Source organism: Psammomys obesus, unplaced genomic scaffold (assembly GCF_907164565.1).
Source record: "Psammomys obesus unplaced genomic scaffold, mPsaObe1.curated_primary_1811, whole genome shotgun sequence".
Taxonomy (NCBI): domain Eukaryota; kingdom Metazoa; phylum Chordata; class Mammalia; order Rodentia; family Muridae; genus Psammomys; species Psammomys obesus.
Window position 1 is genome coordinate 23,604,870 of NW_026585644.1, and position 20,733 is coordinate 23,625,602.

The following is a 20,733-nucleotide window of genomic DNA, read 5'->3' on the forward strand; positions in this document are numbered from 1 at the left end:
AAAGCTTAAATCATACATTGATCCTAATACCTTAATAGTGGGAGACTTCAACACCCCACTCTCATCAAGGGACAGATCAACCAGACAGACACCAAATAGGGAAATAAAAGCACTCACAGAATCCCTAAATCAAATGGACCTAATAGATGTCTACAGATCTTTTCACCCAAACTCAAAAGAGTACACCTTCTTTTCAGCACCACACGGAACCTTCTCCAAAATAGACCATATAGTTGGTCACAAAGCAAGCCTCAACAGATACAAAAGGATTGAAATAATCCCTTGTATACTATCTGACCACCATGGACTAAAGCTGGACATCAACAACAACAGAAACAACAAAAAGCCGACACGCACATGGAAACTGAACAACTTACTACTCAATGACAGCTGGGTCAAGGAAGAAATAAAGAAAGAAATTAAAGACTTTCTAGAATTCAATGAAAATGAAGGCACAACATACCCAAATTTATGGGACACATTGAAAGCAGTGCTCAGAGGAAAATTTATAGCACTAAGTGCCTACAAGAAGAAATCCGTAACATCACATACAAACAACTTAATGGCCCAACTGAAAAACCTAGAAAAAAAAGAAGCAGATACACCCAAGAGGAGCAGACGGCTGGAAATAATCAAACTAAGGGCAGAAATCAATCAATTAGAAACAAATAAAATTATCCAAAGAATCAATGAAACAAAAAGCTGGTTCTTTGAGAAAATCAACAAGATAGACAAACCGTTAGCCAAACTAACTAAAAAGCAGAGAGAAACCATACAAATCAGCAAAATCAGACAGGAAAATGGGGACATAACTACAGACACTGAGGAAATCCAAACGATTATTAGGTCATACTACAAAAGCCTATATGGCACAAAATTTGAAAATCTAAATGAAATGGATAACTTTCTTGACAGATTCCATCTACCAAAATTAAGTCAAGATCAGGTAGAAAGACTGAATAGTCCTATATCTCCCAAGGAAATTGAAGCAGTCATTAACAGTATCCCCTCCAAAAAAAGCCCTGGACCAGATGGCTTCAGCGCAGAATTCTACAAGACCTTCAAAGAAGTACTAACACCAATTCTCCTCAAACTATTCCATAAAATAGAAACAGAAGGAACACTACCAAACTCATTCTATGAAGCCACAGTCACTTTGATACCTAAACCACACAAAGATCCAACCAAAAAAGAGAACTTCAGACCTATCTCTCTTATGAACATTGATGCAAAAATACTCAATAAAATACTTGCAAACCGAATCCAAGAACACATCAAAGATATCATCCACCATGACCAAGTAGGCTTCATCCCAGGAATGCAAGGGTGGTTCAACATACGGAAATCCATCAATGTAATCCACCACATAAACAAACTGAAGGAGAAAAACCACATGATCATCTCCTTAGATGCTGAAAAAGCATTTGACAAAGTCCAACACCCATTTATGTTTAAAGTCTTGGAGAGATCAGGGATACAAGGCACATACCTAAAGATAGTAAAGGCAATATACAGCAAGCCTATAGCCAACATCAAACTCAATGGAGAGAAACTTAAAGCAATCCCACTGAAATCAGGGACAAGACAAGGCTGCCCACTCTCTCCATATCTCTTTAACATTGTACTTGAAGTCCTAGCCAGAGCAATAAGACAACTAAAGGAGATCAAGGGGATACAAATCGGAAAGGAAGAGGTCAAAGTGTCACTATTTGCAGATGATATGATAGTATACATGAGCGAACCCAAAGATTCAACCAGAGAACTTCTTCAGCTGATAAACACCTTCAGCAAAGTGGCAGGATACAAAATCAACTCAAAAAAATCAGAAGCCCTCTTGTATACCAAAGACAAAAAGGCCGAGAAAGAAATTAGGGAAACAACACCCTTCACAATAGCCACTAATAACATAAAGTACCTTGGTGTGACTCTAACCAAGCAAGTGAAAGACCTGTTTGAGAAAAACTTCAAGTCTTTGAAGAAAGAAATTGAAGAAGATCTCAGAAGATGGAAAGATCTCCCGTGCTCATGGATTGGTAGGATTAACATTGTGAAAATGGCCATCCTGCCAAAAGCAATTTACAGATTCAATGCAATTCCCATCAAAATACCAACTCAATTCTTTACAGACCTTGAAAAAAAGATTCTCAGCTTCATATGGAGAAACAAAAAAACCCAGAATCTCCAAAACAATTCTGTACAACAACAGATCACCTGGAGGTATCTCCATTCCCGATCTCAAGCTGTACTACAAGGCAACAGTAATAAAAACTGCATGGTATTGGCATAGAAACAGAAAGGAGGATCAATGGAATCGCATAGAAGACCCAGAAATAGACCCACACACCTATGAATACTCAATATTTGACAAAGAAGCCAAATCCATTCAATGGAAAAAAGACAGCATCTTCAACAAATGGTGCTGGACCAACTGGATGTCTACATGCAGAAAAATGAAAATAGACCCATATTTATCACCCTGCACAAAACTAAAGTCCAAGTGGATCAAGGACCTCAACATAAAACCAGATACTCTAAATCAGCTGGAAAAAAAAGTGGGAAACAGCCTAGAACTCATTGGCACAGGAGACAACTTCCTGAACAGAACACCAACAGCACAGGCTCTAAGAGCAACAATCAATAAATGGGACCTCATGAAACTGAAAAGCTTCTGTAAAGCAAAAGACACTGTCATCAAAACAAATAGACAGCCTACAGATTGGGAAAGAATCTTCACCAACCCTTTATCTGACAGAGGGCTAATATCCAGTATATATAAAGAACTAAAGAAGCAGAAAAGCAACAAACCAAGTAATCCACTTAAAAAATGGGGAACAGAGCTAAACAGAGAATTCTTGAAAGAGGAACATCGAATGGCAGAGAAACACTTAAAGAAATGCTCAACCTCATTAGCCATTAGGGAAATGCAAATCAAAACGACCCTGAGATTTCACCTTACACCCATCAGAATGGCCAAGATGAAAAACTCAAGTGATAGCACATGCTGGAGAGGTTGTGGAGAAAAGGGAACCCTCCTCCATTGCTGGTGGGAATGTAAACTGGTTCAACCACTTTGGAAGTCAATCTGGCGCTTTCTCAGACAACTAGGAGTAGTGCTACCTCAAGACCCAGCTATACCACTCCTAGGTATATACCCAAAATTTGCTCAAGTACACAACAAGGACATTTGTTCAACCATGTTCGTAGCAGCTTTATTTGTAATAGCCAGAACTTGGAAACAACCCAGATGTCCATCAACGGAGGAATGGATACAGAAATTGTGGTATTTTTACACAATGGAATACTACTCAGCAATCAAAAAGGAGGAAATCATGAAATTTGCAGGCAAGTGGTGGGATCTAGAAAAGATCATTCTGAGTGAAGTATCCCAGAAGGAGAAAGACAAACTTGGCATATACTCGCTTATATAGACCTACAAGACATGATAAACATAATGAAATCTACACACCTAAAGAAGATAATCAAGAAAGTGGACACAGGCGAAGGTGATTAATCCTCATTTAGAAAGACAAATGGGATGTGCCTTGAACTTATGACAGGAGTCTACCACAAAAGGCATCTGAAAGACTCTACCTAGCAGTGTTTCAAAGCAGACACTAAGACTCATAACCAAACCCTCGGCAGAGTGCAGGGAATCATATGAAAGAAGGGAAGTTAGTATGATATGGAAAGGATAGGAGCTCTACAAGGACCAAATATATCTGGGCACAGGGTCTTTTGTGAGACTGAAACTCAACCAAGGACCATCTATGGATATAACCTAGAACTTCTGCTCGGATGTGGCCTGTGGTAGCTCAGTAACCAAGTAGTTTTCCAAAGTAAGGGGGACACGGACTATTTCTAACAGGATCTCAAGGGCAGGCTGTTTGACACCTCCCCCCAGGGGAGGAGCAGTCTGTTAGGCCACAGAGGAGGACTTTGCAGCCAGCCCTGAAGATACCTGATAAAACAGGGACAGATGAAAGGGGAGGAGGTCCTCCCCTATCAGGGGACTTGGAAAGGGGCAGAGAGGAGACCAGGGAGGGAGTGTGGGGTTGGGGAGGGAATGAGGGAGCGGGATACAGCTGGGACACGGAGTTAACAAAATGTAACTAAAAAGAAAAAAAATAAAAAATAAAAAAAAAAAAAAAAAACAATAAGACTTGAAGACCATCAACCAACAAAAATGTGTTGCAGATTAAAAGACCTTGTGCTTTGGCTTTGGTGTAAATTCAAACCCCAGCTCTATGCTATACTGTACAGCATGACTTTGTCGAGTCATGTTAGACCCCCTAATGTCACTTTTTACTTCTGCAAACAGTGGATGATAATACATCATTCACAATAAATTTTAATAGTATAACAGCATAACAGGAAGTGTGACATGACAGCTTTTGGTCCCTTCACTTCAGTAAGATGATACTGAGCAAAAAGATGCTCCAGGTCTGAGTCCCACCGACAATTTTTCTATTATCTGGGGGTAAACTCTTTAACAATCAGGGCTACAATGACAGTCTGCAGAAGTGAAAACTCTCAAACAGCTTTCAGCCACTCAAGACTCTCCACGGGTTTCATCAGCTCTTGCTCCCTTCCCACAGGAGCTCCCTCAGTCCTCATGATCGCTTTCTCGGTCTTCACTGCACTGTATGGGTGTGTGTGTAAGAGATAGTGCTTTAAGGGTCTGTGTTGTAGGATTCTATCAAACACCCATTCCATTGGAGGTTAATTCACTGTGAAATCATGATTCACCTCCAGGACTCTTTCAGTTTTTGGAATGCCAAGTCAAGTCTATGACTTAACCTCTCTCTCCCAGTGGCCTCTTCCTATTCTGTTCATCCATCCCAGAAGCATTTTAATACGGCAGTCCATTTAAACACCTGAGGGACTTGACTAGAGTATTTTGCATTAAACTAAACCCTGAGCCCAACATCATTCTCAAACTAAGAATGACCTTTGGTAACTGGAAAATGTCACAAATGCCAGAAAGTTAAAGAATATCCTTTGTTCCACAAGGTAGGTCTGAGTATACAGAAAAACAAAAAGCAAAAAACATGAATGTACTATTGAAAAAAAAATCTCCCTGAGGGATGTCATTAAGTTGCAAACTATCACATAAATGAGGCATCTTCAGTGACAGGTTTGCTTCCTTCATGTATGTTGTGAATGGCTGTTTAGGTATAAAGATCTGATGGCCAAGCTGGAAGTATTAGGAGCCTCCCAGGAAGCTTAAGTTCCCTAACACTGTTGAAGGTGGATCCTTGAATAATCTGCTGTATCCTCTCTCTCTTCTCCTCCCCTCCCTTTTTTCTCTCTCCTCCTCCTCCTCATTTTCTCATTCTTAATTTCTATCTGTGTCTCTTTCTCCTTCTCTGTCTCTTACTCCTTCTCTCTCTCTTTCCCTCTATGTCTCCTTTTCTATATCTCTTCCTTTCTCTCTCTCTTTGTCTTTCTGTGTTCTTCTCTCTGTCCATTTTTCTCTTTCTCTGTCTGTCTCTGACTCTGTCTCTGTCTCTGTGTCTCTGTATGTGTATGTCTCTGTCTCTCTCTGTGTGTGTTTCTGTCTGTCTCTCTGTCTTTTTCTCTCTGTGTCTCTTTCTCTGTCCCTCTCTGTCTCTCTTCTCTCTGTGCCTAGCCTACCACCCCCATGCTAGAGCTGTAACTCCTGGCTCTAACATGTTCCCATCATGATGTGATGAAATAATGACACTCACCATTACCTGGCCCTGGACATAAGCCTTCAGAACCATGAGCCAAAAACAGCCCTGTCTTTACTTCCTAAGTACCTTGTGTCAGGTATTTTATTATAATGATGGAAAGATGGGTATTCAGCCAAAGAAATACCTATTAGGAAAAGATTCACAATTTTATATTTAAAGATTACTGAAGGAAGGAAGAGGTAGAAGAAATGAATGAGAATATGAGTCGAAGTGATGTGTTCAACTCTCAAGCCATATAGGAATGAATGAATGGATGGGTGGATGAACGAGTGGGGATTAATACCCTTAGATTAGGAATATTCTGAATCCACATGAGTTCCTGAAAGAATCTCACTTCTCTGCATCCCACAGTTGGAAAGGGAAGTAGCTGTTAGTCTTTTCCACTTACAACTTCAAGACCTGCCTTTACATGAGAGTAAACAATGTGAAAACATTTCAGCCTAGTCCCTGTGGCCAGTCATGTGATCCTCAAGGGGAACTACCTTAACACTGTTCTGGCTCAGCCAGGTTTCCTAATAAAGACTCCCCCTGTGTTTTATGGTAAATTCTAATTTTATAAGAAAGATTCACAGCTACCATATCCTTTGATACTTGTGACAGTGCTGTGAACCTCTAGGTCTGGGACTAAAACTATCCCTGACTCAGGCAAGAAACAAGAAACAAAACAGGATTATAAAAAGGACCAATGCAATGAGGTCACACATGGATGGTAAGCTATGTGAACAATGATCTCTGCCTATTGCCGTGTACAAATTCCTTCAATTTGATCAGATGCAGCACAACCTCCTCATCTTTTTCCTGGGATGTATGACCATAAGATGGTAAAACCTAGTAAATAATTTTCACTTTGTTCTGGGACTATCAAATCATCAATCAACAGTTTTAATTATATTCCATAGCATTGATCTGTTTTATCACTGTTGTTATTATTGCCTAAAGAAAGTTGTTTACCAGGTGTAACACCATAGCTGTAGGACTGGAAAAGCTAAGTGATTTACCTTAATATAAAAATAAAAAGATGGGAAACCATTTTCCCATCGTGAGGGGAACAAGGACTATTTCTAACAGGAACTCAATGACTGGCTCTTTGGCCTCCCCACCCCCCAAGGGAGGAGCAGTCCTGTTAGGCCACAGAGGAGGGCTTTGCAGCTAGTCCTAAAGAGACCTGATAAAACAGGATCAGATGAATGGGGAGGAGGTCCCCCCATCAGTGGACTTGGAAAGGGCACAGTGGAGATGAGGGAGGGAGGATGGGATTGGGAGGGAATGAGGGAGCGGGATACAGCTGGGATACAGAGTTAATAAAATGTAACTGATAAGAAAAAATAAAATTAAAAAAAATGGTATCCAGAAAAAAAAAAAGAAGTTTCTAAGTTTCTAAACTGTAGAAACATGCATGACAGAAACAGTATTTTCTATGAGAACATTGATGTATGCTTATATTAGTATAAAAATAAAAGCTATATCACTTAGGAATAAACTAATGTTTTTATAATGTTAAAGATAATCTTCCTGGTTCACAATGTATGGCTCAAAAAAACAAATTAAAGAGTAATATTTTCATGTTTGAAATGTACTTCTTACTATTAAATTTTTTCTGTTTTACTTTAAAAAAAATAAAAAGATGAAGTGATATATACACTTACCTACTTTCTGTTGTTGTTGTTTTGACTTAAGTCTTAATTAATGACCTAGTACTATCCATTACAATGTAAGACTATTCCTAACCTTTGGTCCTATAGATGAAAGTTTGAAAATTATTCCTATGTATAATAACTTTCACATGCATTAAGAGAAACTTGATTTTTAAGACCCAGGTAACAATTCTTCTTTTAGTCAAATAAAAATGTGCTTAGCATAATATTTTCCTCTTCATTTAAACCTTCCTCTTAGCCATTTTTTCATGACATTTCATGCACATTTTAGAAGGTATCTCATGCAAAAACTTGCAGCTTTTGCATATTGTAAATTTATCCATCAGATGTGATTATGCACATAAGGAAATGCTCTTTCTGCATATCAATAAGCTACAGAATGGTCCACTTCAAAACACGCAGTCTAATGAAATGGTAATGATTTCATTAATGTATCAAGCTATGTCTAATTCCTCTCCAGGAACATAAGACAATTTACATTTACCCTGAATGCATAATAAGTAAATAGTCAAATTGGCAACAGATTAAAGAGTTCTCTACAATCAGAGTCCTGATACAGACATTGTTACAAAATCATTAGAAATTTGCCATGAATTGGGGTATAATGTTAAAATATTAGAAGCACTTTTTTCTGGCCATAATTATATATGAGGTAAATAATTAAAACAAAATTCATGATATTATTCATCAAAAGTTTTGTATTCACAACTGCTCATTTGATTTGTGCTATAAAGGTCAAAGTCCTTTCTTCAGATCCCTTTGTACTTGTTCCTCAGACACAGTCTGATAGACAGTGATGAGAGGGAAAAAAAAGCTAGTCAGAGAGAAAGAAGCAGAGGTATAAAAGTCAAGAGACAACAGTGTTGCAGAAGGTTTCTGGACCAGGCAAATTAGTATAACATCTTACTTTTTACCTCATGACTATCTACTATGGGGTGAATGTCTAAGTCTTCTACAGAATGCACACATTGAAATGGACCTGTGCAATGACAGTGTTTGGAAGTAGTGGCTTTGAGGTATGATTGATTCGTGAGAATTGAGTTCTTGTAAAAAGAGGCCATTGAAGCTGGGGAAATGTTCTCTTGGTAAAGTGCCTACTAGGTAAGCATGAGGTCCAGAGGTCAGATCCCCAGCATCCTGGTGAAAATATGGGCATGGTGATGCATGCCTGTAATTCCAACATGGGGGTGGTAAAGATGAACAGATTCCTGGGTCTAGCTGGTTAGTCAACCTAGCCAAATCAGTGAGCTCCAAGTTCAGTAATAGATATTATCTCAAAAATGTTAGGTAGAAAGAAGGTGGTTGAGGAAGATGCCCAATGGCAACACTGACATCTTCAGGCACACACACACACACACACACACACACACACACAAAATACAACCATACACCAGAGAGCTAGCCAGGTTAATGCTCTTTCCAGCATGTGGGGATTCAAGTAGTCTACAGTCTGACAAGAAGTGACAACTAACCAGGGCCTGGAGTGTTTGCTATTGGATCTTGTGTTCCAGTTCACAGAACTGTTAAAAATAAATCCTGCTGCTTATAAACCACCACGTCTGTAATGCCTGCAACCACAGCCTGAAATCTGTCAGATTCTATATCATCTTTACTGTTATCCTCCCCTTTTTAAAGATGAGAAAACAAAGGCTTAAAAAGAATGCCAGCCAACGTTGTAACAGTTACCATCAGAGAACTAAACAGAGGGCTGCATTGCATCTCACCCCCCTCAAGTTCATGCTTTTTGCCTCATCAGGGGATGTTGTCAAGAGAATAGAGTTTCCACAGAAAGAAAAGGCTATCAGATTTCTATGAAGAAATATTTGTTTTGAGGGTTACAAAATTAATTGGTAATGATTCCTGGAGCAGGTGTGTAGACTTCACAAGCAAATGGACCTAATTGTAAAGGGGGAAATGAAAAAGAATGGAAGAAAGAGACATTGAAGCCTCTACTATAGCAAATGTGCAACAGGAAAACAAGGAGTAGCACAGTTCAAAGACCCTTGCTTCAGGATGGGAGTAAAGATTAAAGCAAGGGAGGAGGGTATGGATGAAGTGAGGGCCCAGCAGAAGTGCTCAGGACCTGGAGGGAAGCTGGCCCCAAGAATAAGAGGGCAGAGCAGAAGAGCACAGTAAAGTAAGGGATCAGGAGTCTGAGATGGAGTGCAGAGCAAAGAGAGTGTTCCCTTCCTAACAGCAAGTTCAAAAGAGATAGATAGAATTCAGCCATTTTAGCTTCACGTCCTCAGAGCCAGGAGATGAGAAGCAGCTTTCATCAGTAAAATGACTGCTAGATGGTGTCTCCTTCATGTTCAGACATCTAAGACAAAAGTAGTTGACACGCGCCAGGGGGAGAGCATCCCAAGGCAGCTAGTGAAAATGTGGGACTCCGAAGCAGAAAAATGAGTTTAGTCTTCCACAGATTAAAGTCAACTGCCACTTATCCAGCACCTACTCAATACAGAAGGTTAGACAAAATCCTGAGAGTGGGGACTCTGGAATATGGGATGCAGAGCCCAGGAGGAGAGATGGAAGGATGACCCAAGATGTGTGCTCTGAAGGAGAAACAAAATGGGCAATGAACACGGAGAAGGATATATCATTAGGCCACCCCAGGGCCATCCATGTAGGAGGATTGGCACTCTTTTTTCCAAATGCATATGGACTTTACTTATTTATAATAAACTACATTCAATAGGAACAGTTATGAAACAATCAAGAAAACCACATGTAAAAAAGTTGCTCTCAAAATGTTAACTCATTTGTATTTGGCAACCTGGAAGAACATATTACCTATCCTATCTAGGTGAGTCTAAAGTTTTGTACTAAATCATTCTCGACCATATCTTGTATATTTCAACTTAAAAAAAAAACATCTTTCTGGGCCTTAAAACATTTTCATAAATCCTAAACAACTTAAGCCCAACCGTGAAACTATAACTACCTAGTCTTCAACCCCACTCTTATATGTTGTTAGCTGAATTAATTTATGCTTACAAGGGATGGCTTTGGAAAGAAAGTGACAGGTCATACATGAACGATGCACAGCCAGCATTCAGGTAGAGATGGAGGGCAGTCACAGGCTATACAACCAGTCTGGAAAGGAGAGCCATTAGACACCCTTCCTTGAGATAGCTTAAACGATCATCCTCCTTAGCTAAAAATTGACAGGACACAGAGTTATCTTTGAGGCAATAGATCTGATCTCCCTGGCCTAGAGAGAGGTACAGTGAGTCAGCTTTGGGGTGCTGGTACCCATTCTAAGGCTTCTGGCAATACACAGCAGTTGGAAATATCAGTTCCAAGAACCACGGGCAAAAACTATCCCAGGGTACTCTTAAGTGCGGAGAAAGAAATAAAGCCTTATTTGCTTTTAGAAAACCTGGATTTCTATGGTCTTCTCTGTGACCTTGAGGGTTCAGGTTCCCCAAAACTAAATTCTGAACAGAATAGGCAGGTATATGGCTTAAACATGCACTTTTCTCTGAGCGTCACTGCATAATAGAACAAGGGAGGTAAACCGCTGTGCTGTGGTTGTGGCCATGCTGATTGCAACAGAAAACCATTGTCATGACACTGCTAGGAGCTAAAACAGACAGCACTGTCAATCTTTCATCCCGATGCCTATCAGCTTTATGTTTCTTCATTTCCCTTTAAACTTGGCCAGTTGGGACTAGCAAGATGAGATAGCTCAGTGGGTAACATTGCTTGCCATGAAGCCTGATGCTGGACTTAGATCCCCAGAGCCCAGATGGTAAAGAGAGAGAGACTCCCAACAAATAAACATATGCATGTGTGCTTACATTTTAAATGTCACCAACCAGGATGCATAAGAGTGTAGCTTACTGTGATTTTCAACTTCTATTTCACTCACCAAGAAGCAATTTAAATATTTGTTGTATGTTTTCTTACTTTTCCCTGAATCAAAAAGTTATACTTCCTGGTTGTTTTAGTAATTTCTTTCCTTCTTGTAAAGGTTCGGTGGCGCCTTTGAAAAGTCTTAGCTTTACTGTTATCTTTCATAATCTTAAAATCATTATCAGTACTATTATCTCACTATGATTTGGTAGTTGGATTATTTGTGGCATCTTTACATGTACAATAGCAATGCTGTAATCTCAGATTATTCAAATACACCCTCACATTCTTGTGCATCATTTGAGTTTGTAGTTTTAATCTAGAATGTTTCACCAACTCCTACTCTGGACACCTAGCTTTACAAGTTTACCAGCAGATGGTATTTTAACTCACCTAGAATATTAGTTTATCTATGATACAGACTGAAATGGGTTTAAGTTAGGCACAATGCTGATTTTCCTTCTGAGGAACACTTGTCTGTTCCAGTATCAAATCGTAAAATCATGAATGCATTGGGAATGAGTTCTCCATTTTGCATTTCCCAAACCTGCTTGCCCATCTATAAACTAATGAGCTACTGGCTTGGTTATGATGGCTTTAAGGTTGATGAAATCTGAGGGAAATCTCCACTTCTTGTTCTTCATTACATCTCTTGGATATTTTCTATCTAGCTTTCACTCTTCCATATAAACTTTCTCATTGCTTTTCAATTCCTCCCTTCCAAAAAGTGTGGGATGTTAATTAGATGGTGAAGGGAACAGAAGGCCAGCCAGTTTATATTTAGACAACGTGATGTTAGTATGGGTATCTGGGATGAGCCAGCTAAAGCATGTCTGACAATGGAGATGTAGGTGACTATGAGTCAGCTAAAGGTGGCTAACATTAAATATGCAGGAACACAGGGCAAACAGTGATGCAATATGGCATTTAAACTTTTTGGTTTAATACTGTTTTTATGGGGTTTTGTATAAACAAGGCCCTTACCTCCTTTCAGTACCTTCAACAGTCCTCTTATATAGGCCTGTATGTGTTTTCTTGGAGTCTGTGTGCCAGCCTCTGTGTGTTCCTGTGCCTGCCCATGGATGGCCTGTTTGCCAGCCATCTGCCTGGATACCTGCCAGTGTCTGCCTGCATATCTACCTGGGTGCTGGTGAAATATGTCTTATCTGCCTATGACTCTTCATATTCTCTTCAATCTCCATGACCCTCCTCTGTGCCTGGTGCTTTACAACTTAAAATGTATTATTAACTTAGAACAACAAAAAGTTTATGACAGGAAGACTTTACCATAATCTGTTTTTGTTTTGGTTTCTGCTTACTTGAGTCAGGGGCCTATTACATTGTACAAACTGGCCTAATAAACATAATCCACAGTAGCCACAGGTGCTTGGCAATTCTCCTGATTTGACTTCCTGAGGGCTGGAATTATAGGTGTTTCACCACATCCAGCACCATGATCTATTAATAACTTTGGTGGTTTTTATCAGTCTTCTAGGTTCTCAAATATAATATGGAACATTATGAGGCTGAGAGATTCCTCAGTGCTAGAGCTCTTGCCTAGGGAGCATGAGGCCCTAGGTTCAGTCCCTAACACTACAAATAAAATATACCATAAGCTAAAATACGGCTTTAGTAATAAAGACTTACAGCAGTTATTGCCCCCCACAATGTCTCACTTTCACTCAGATCCCTGATTAGAAGAAAGGAGAGGACAACTTCCACACAGTTCTTGATCCTTTCTGAGTCAAGGTCTCCCTGCGTAATCCAAGCTGGCTTCAAATTTATGATCCTCCTGCCACATCATTCTGAGTGCTGGGATTACAGCTCATCTCTGTGCCACTGTACCTTGCTCAGCTCCCAATTTTAACTGTCCATTTTTGCCCACCTAGAGTAGTGTTTAGCTGTTGTATTTGGGCCTCTGTAGCTTTTAGGTCTTTTGGGGGGATTGTTATGAGGGACTGACAGTGAGTTGATCGAAGTTTTCTCAGCATTTATTGGGTTATGTGGGTTTTGTCTCTTGGTTTTGTTAGCAAAATGGATGTTTATGTATTGAACTGGCATTATGCCTTGGTTTAATGGTAAGAAACCCCCAGTATCTGCTACTTGCCCTGCAGCTTGGGTCCAGTGACTGTGAGCAGGAGTGGTAAGGGATGGAAGAAAGGACAGACAAACATCCAGACAAGTTGTGGTGTATGCTTTGACAGAGCCACTCTGGTACTGCTACTGCCACCAGGAACCTCAGTTTATTCATTAGTACTGAACAATGGAAGTAAAAGAGCAAGGTAGTCTCAGTAGGAGGTCTGTGTTGGTAAGCAATGGGCAGTAAACATCAGGAGAAGAAGAAAGCTTCAACTGAAAGATAGTTTGTTTGGTTTTTTTTTTTTTTTTTTGTACACACTGATCAATCACCATTAAACACTGCTACTTGGACAAAGGTAGGCTTTGCCTTTCAGAGTCTGACCCAAATGGGAACCAACTTTGCCAGTTCCCATGGGTCGGAGACCTTAGAGTCGTGGGTGTGCCCATGTCAACAATATATATGACTCAGGACTTCACTCACCCAAAGCTTCCTCCATTCTCCATGCCAATTATCACGTATTATCCTTTGTATGCACTGTTGGAACAGGCTGACTAATATTTACCACTTCTGCATTTATATTCATGAATGCAGTTATTTTTTTGATTGTGTTGAATAGATCGATTGCTACAGAAGACACTGGAAAGATAATTAAACGACCAGCATTGGAGAGTCATCAGGAACTGAAGTGCTCACAGCTGCATTTTATCCAACCTTTAAATAGCAAATAATTGCATTGCTTTATGACCCAGTGATTTTCAAACTTGGCTATGAATAAGAATCATCTAGGAAAGTCTGAGAAACTAAACAGAAAGGAACAGAGGCCCCACCCTTGCATGCGCCAGTGAGCCTGGGTCTCCATGTTCTTCTCTGGCATTCCAGGTGAGCCTGACCCATGAAACAATTTGAGAACTATTGTTCTAAAATGTTTACATAGATCTAAGTTCATTTTGTGAAGCCAGAACAACTTTGAAATCAAAACCAGAAGAAACTAGAAAACTGGGATTTATTTCTTTCTTTTTAAAACCTTTTAACTGTTTAAAACTTTTGAGCAGTTTTATTTCCATTGGAACCTAAATTCCAAATTCCTTTCTCTAGCCCACAGAAGGTTCCACATGGCATAATACATATAGCATGTCATGTTCACTTGACCTCATTTTTCTATGCCACAGCTTCTTGGAACCCAATCAGATGAGATGAGCTTGGTCTACCCTATGGTCCTTGCTCTTCCCCTCACCTGTAATCCTTTCCTTGAGATGGGATGACTCCAAGGAAGACCCCAGTGGTTCTCCTATCACCCAGAACACTGGGTGACATTTTCAGACCTTATCTAAACAGAGCAGTATCAGCATAGGACACCCCAAGACCAAGTTCTCAGCACAAAGGAGATTTATTTGCCCCAGAGGGACAAAGGGCTTAGGATAGGGGACAAAGATGAGATAGAGGACAAGGGAGAAAGGGAAAGGAAAAATGGAGAGAGATAAATTATATTGGGGGGGATGGACAAAGAACTGCCTAAGGATAGAGATGAGGCAGATGTGGCCCATGGGCAAATGGCAGTTTACAGAAGTAAAGGGGGAAATCCCATGTTAGAATGAGGTGTTTAATTTTAGTTGAGCATGTTAATTAGGAGAACCGAAGGGGTTTTTTTGATTGCTGGAGTTCAATATTATGATAGCTGGACCTTGTGGTCAGCCTCAGGAGAAGGAAGTAGTCCAATAAGGGGCTAGACTTTAGTGGCTAGCTTTAGGAATGTAATGTCATGGTTTGAAGGGCAAGGCCTGGCAGAGCCATGCTCATCATGCTCAGGCTGACTAGCTAGAGTTCCTTCATTATCACGACCTGACACTTTCTTTATGTCCTTGCTTGTTTCTTATCATTCGCAAGCCCAGAACCCAACAAACACAGCAGCAGCAGCAGTAGCAGCAGCAGCAGCAGTGAGCTCACTTTCTTTACCTTCGGATAAAATTTTAGTTTTCATCTAAATTCTCAGCATTAGTGCCAGACCTGACACCTGGAAGGAATTGATTCCCTTATGGGTCTTGGGTTTCTGAGAGATTCAAGATGGTCTGGTTTGAATCCATCACCCAGAGTATCACATGCATGCTTGGGAAACATCCCCCCAATAAGGAAATGAATGTTTGTTGATACTTCCTTAGCTCCACAAAGTATTCATGATAAAGAATTGATGACCTAAATATTTTTCTTAAAGGTTGTGGAGAACTCTGAGGACAGGTTAAGTCTGGCCTGAGGAAGCAAGTTCCATGGGTGGGAAATTCTAATCTCGTTCTGCTAAGGTGTGAAACTCGCAGAATCATGGTAAATCCTTTAACAAAATGAGTTGTAAATGGTCACCTGGTTTAGACTTCTGCCTTCAGACTGGCTCGCCTTCATTATCCTTATTTACTGTATACGCAAAGCTATAGGGGTGAGAGAGAAAATGCACAAGCAAACTAGAGTAATTTCAGCAAACTCTGGACACAGAAAACAGTCTGAAGAAGCCCATTGTTAGAACTCAAAACAAATTCTACAGTGTGTATCCATGGTGGGGGCAGGGAGGCTGCCATTGCCTTCATGATTCTGGATTAATGTGCCTATGTGTTCTGGTAATGGCTCCTGAGCTAATGTAGCTCTTAGGTGTGGGGGAATGGGGAATGGATGATGAAGGAGCCATTCAGGAAGGAATGGCACCCTGAGTGGAGAGAATGAGCCACTGTCCTTTTTCTGCTCTGAATTTTACACACATCAGATGATGACTAGGGAGGGCCAGAAATCTACCAACTTCACACACAGACCTAAGGATAGAGGGGACTGGGTAAAGCACAGATCTGCCTTCCAGTCCAGCTGTCATCAATTGCCTGGCAGACTGTGTGATGCCATCACAGCATGTTCTACCAAATAGAGATAGGAGGATGAGAACGTCAGGTGTCTGTGATGCAGACTCACAAGTCTAAACTGTTCACTCTTCTCTCAAGTGAAAGGTAAAGGGTTCAAGGATGACATTGTTCAAAGGGATCCGTTCTTTCTAAAAGTTAGTAATTTAGTCTTCTGAAAAGAAACCTTTTTAGCACGGAAAAATAATTTTGGCTCCCAGACTCCACAGCCCACCAGGGAAGAGGCTCATCCTTGTGCCGTTTTTTTTTTTGCTCTTAATTAATTTAAGCAGCTGTCTTTTGTCTCCAGAAAACCATCCTCTGGGAGAGTGTGAAAATTGATCTTTTTAAAAATGCGTTTTTCTTCCTCTAAGAGACACATAGGATTTATTCAGCTAGATGACGCCATGCACAGACCGCTAGAGTATCCAGGATTATTAGAGGGCCACCATCCTGACGCAGGTGACAACAGCAAAACACAAGTTCAGAGTCAAAGAAAATAAAGAAAACAGGAAACAGACCAGGAGAATGAGCCCAGAGTCTCCCCTGAGGGCTCGGTCCCAGCTAGGGCGAGTTCTCCTTCAGTGTGAGTGAATGAAAGTGCAGAGGCTCAGAGCCATGGCTTAGAAGAGGGCTTCACCAAAACTGTATTGGACTTTCAGTAACAGATAATTTAAAGTGGAGACAAGGTAGGAGGCATGAAAAAAAAGGAGGGAGAGAAGGAGGCAGAAACTCCACAGCGGACTTACTAATCAAAGAAACAGTGATTCTGCGGAATTTCTTTCTTCTCTAAACATGACTGGAAACCTTTCATTTCATTAAGTTATTTTTCAAGTCAGGGGAGATGGCTCAGTGGTTAAGAACATGGGCTATTCTTCTAGAGAATCAGGGTCCAGTTCTCTGCAACCACATGGCAGCTCAGTGTGGAGACTCTTTGGCTGATGCTAGAAGCAGCTATTCTGGTCTTATGCTGGAGTGAGAACCCAAGGCTCTCCAGAAACACTCAACATCTTTGGTGCCAGATTAGGACTGTTGAAGCACCTGGCCTCAAGAACAGAGAAAGTACAGATTTATTGGCCTCTCAGGTAGATGCCCCAGCACATGTTGTTGGACTATTTCAACCACATTGCACAAGACTAGTCACTAACCAACTTTTAACGGAGATAGATAGATAGATAGATAGATAGACAGACAGACAGACAGACAGACAGACAGACAGACAGATAGATAGATAGATAGATAGATAGATAGATAGATAGATGATCGATAGAGAAAAAGAGATAATAAATACAAGATTATAAATATATGATATAGATAGATGATATGTAGATCATGGGTAGATATATCATAATAGATAGACAGACAGACATATTTCTTCTCTTGATTCTGTTCCTCTAGAGCAGTAGTCCTCAACCTTCCTCATGTTATAGTGAGCCCCAACCATAAAATTATTTTGCTGCTACTTCATAACTGTAATCTTGTTAGTGTTATGAACTGTAATGTAAATATCTGATATCTAGGATGGTCTTAGGTGACCCCTGTGAAAGAGTCATTCAACCCCCAAAGGAATTGTGACCTACAGGTTGAGAACCACTGCTCTAGAGACCCCCCTGGGTAGAGCTCTTTCCATTTTCTTTTCCTTTCTCTAAGTTATCTCTGTGGCTCTAGCACTGATTGCTAGTTTTATTTCTCTCCCTCAGTAGTATGCACCATACTGTCCTTGTTAGTTTTCTTCCTAAAAATATTGGAGTTGAGTTTATTATTTTTATGTATATGAGTGTTTTGCCTTTATGTATGTTTGTACACTATGTGTGTGACTGGTACCCTCAAAGGCAGAAAAAGGCTCCAGACCACCACCACCCAAAACTGTAGTGACAGCTGGGTGTAAGTCACTAAGTGGGTCCTAGAAATTGAACCAGAGTCCTCGGAAAAAAAAGCCAATGCTCTTAACTGCTGCAGCTTTAAAAGAGTGTTTTTAACTGGCTACGACTGTACTTTCATTGTGGGACCTATGCATCAGTTTGGGTTGCTTCCAAAGATAGCCTTTGACTCTCAGAATAGTGAGCCCAGTGCCCTGAGTATGTGGGCTCAGAGTTTAGCTGCTAACTTACATCTCTAGCCGAGTTGGAAGTAAAGGCTTCTCAACGCTGCTGCAACCTAGGCAACTTGAGCACTGTAACTGCATTGACTGACAGAATGTAGGTGATTAAACAAAGCCATCTAACCAACCTAATTGCCAGTGTGTCAGCCCCAGTGCAGAGACACAAGAAGCATGGGAACTCAAGGCAATGTGAATCCTCTGAATACCACAATAATGAACTTTGTTTTTCCTCATTGCTCATAGGAAAATGCAAGAAATCTGAAGACAGATTTCTTAACTAAAGAAAACTAGACATTGATATTTGGGAAATTCTCAGCCTATTCTTATAGAAAAATGTGATAAAGTGTGGTTGACAGCGATAAGTCTTTGGCTTAGAGAACATTTGGCAAGGAGCATCTCTTAGGTGGGACCACATTCTTCATCCTATACTCCATCAGGACATTTTCTAGTTTGAATCAAAGGGTTTGAAGATGAACAGTACAGAAAGGCTTTCATGCCAGACAACACAGACCCTCTCCAAAAAAATATTCAGTTCCTCAAGATGGGAAGATTTTTTGGAGGCAACTTAGTGGGCAACAGAGATGTACCCTTTGATAGACAGGAGGTGGAAAGCCATCATCTTATTTGTAGCAGGTCACCCTCTGCCCACAGTTACAGATACCAGGCTGCCTAAAGACATGGGAGCTTCACCCTGCCCAGGTAAATCCCATGCATTGGACTTCTCCCTGCCCGAGCTCTGGACAATGATTTGCCTCAGTGGACCTGATGGTTAAATTTTAATCCAAAGATAATCATTTCTGAGACACAAAGGTTAATGTCTTTGCCCTGGTAAGGTTTAGGCTGACTTGGGGGCAACGGCTGCTTCCTGCTTCCTTCTTGTCCATTTCTACTTTGGGACTGAAAATGTCTATCATACCTCTGAACCATCATTGTCTTTGGGAAGCCATCACCAGTTTGCTTTCAGATCCATAGTCAAAGAGACCAATTTAGCCTCTGGATTGGTTGTACTGTAAGTCTCGCCCATAACTGATGGTGGCGGTATTCAGATTTTAAAAATTGAACTTTAGATTTTAGAGTTGATAGAGGAACAGGGTAAGATTTTCAGAACTGTTGAAACAGAATGAATATGTTTTGGCTGCAAGGAGTATACGAATCTGGGTTTTGGGAGTGAGATGTTATTGAATATGTATGTGCACCCAGTTATATATGTTGACTTCTTATCTTGACTATGATCACCTTGAAGGTAGAACTGTGGGAGTTATACCCTAAAATGGGACTAGTACCTTTACAGGAAGCAAAGGGAGAAACTTCAATCTCTCCTCTCATTCCACCATGAGTCGGAACCCTGAAGCCAAAAAGAGAACTCTCAGGAAAACCCAAGCATGCTAGCACCTTAATCTTAAAATTCCAACTTCTCAGAAAACTAAATCCCTGATGTCTATTAACTACTCAGTCTCTGGTGCTTTGTTATAGTAGCATTTAACTTCCAAAAAACCATAACAAGAGAAGAAGAAAAAAATCCCACTCTAATGAATGTCACAACAGCTTCAAGATGCAAATCCTTGCTCTGGTCACACTGATAATTACAGCAGAAGTTCTGAGTGCTTACTTATTATTTATTATTATTCAAATAATATATCACTGTCATCATTTGTTAAAAATTAAGGAAATGTTATGAAAGTACTTTAAAAGCCCCCTTGACCACTTCTGCAACTCCAGGCAGTCCTCAGCGGAAAACACTACCTCGTTGACAGTATCTACTGAAGTGGGGGGATTACAAATGACACATGCTATATTTTATGTCTATGCTTAACACAATTATGGTGAGATCTTCTCACGTCAGCAAACACAGATATTACTTCATTTTAATTGGTTTTTGGTCTTTCCTGGTGGGCCATGTATTGCATTAGCTTGCTGATAAATATTTAGGGTTTTATCTTTCCAGTGTTTTATTCATAAGCAATACTGCAATGGAAACTTCTGTAAATGTTTCAGAATTTGCATATGCAAATGCGTTCCTTAGGGCAAATACCAAGAGTGGGATTGCTGGATTCAAATGCACATTTTAAATTCAAGTAGAAATTATAGGCAACACATGTAATACTAGCACTTAGGACTCTGAGACAGGAAGATGGGGATTCGAGGACTGTGTAGGCTACTTAGGAAGATTTTTTTCTCAAAAGTCCAAAAGGAGGATTTAAAGAAAGTGTGAACTTTCCCTCCAAATATCCAATTTGTGTCCCCACTAACAATAAGAAAAACAATCCCATCACTCTGACAGTATTGATAGTTTTTTCTGATATGCTGTATTTTTAATAACTTGTTTTAATCATTATTTTTTTATTATCAGTGACCTTGGGTTCCAGTCATTCCAGTCATTTACATCCTTAAAGTGCCTTATAACATCCCCAAAATGAAGCAAATGCCAAGTGATTTTTTCATTTGTTTTTTTTTT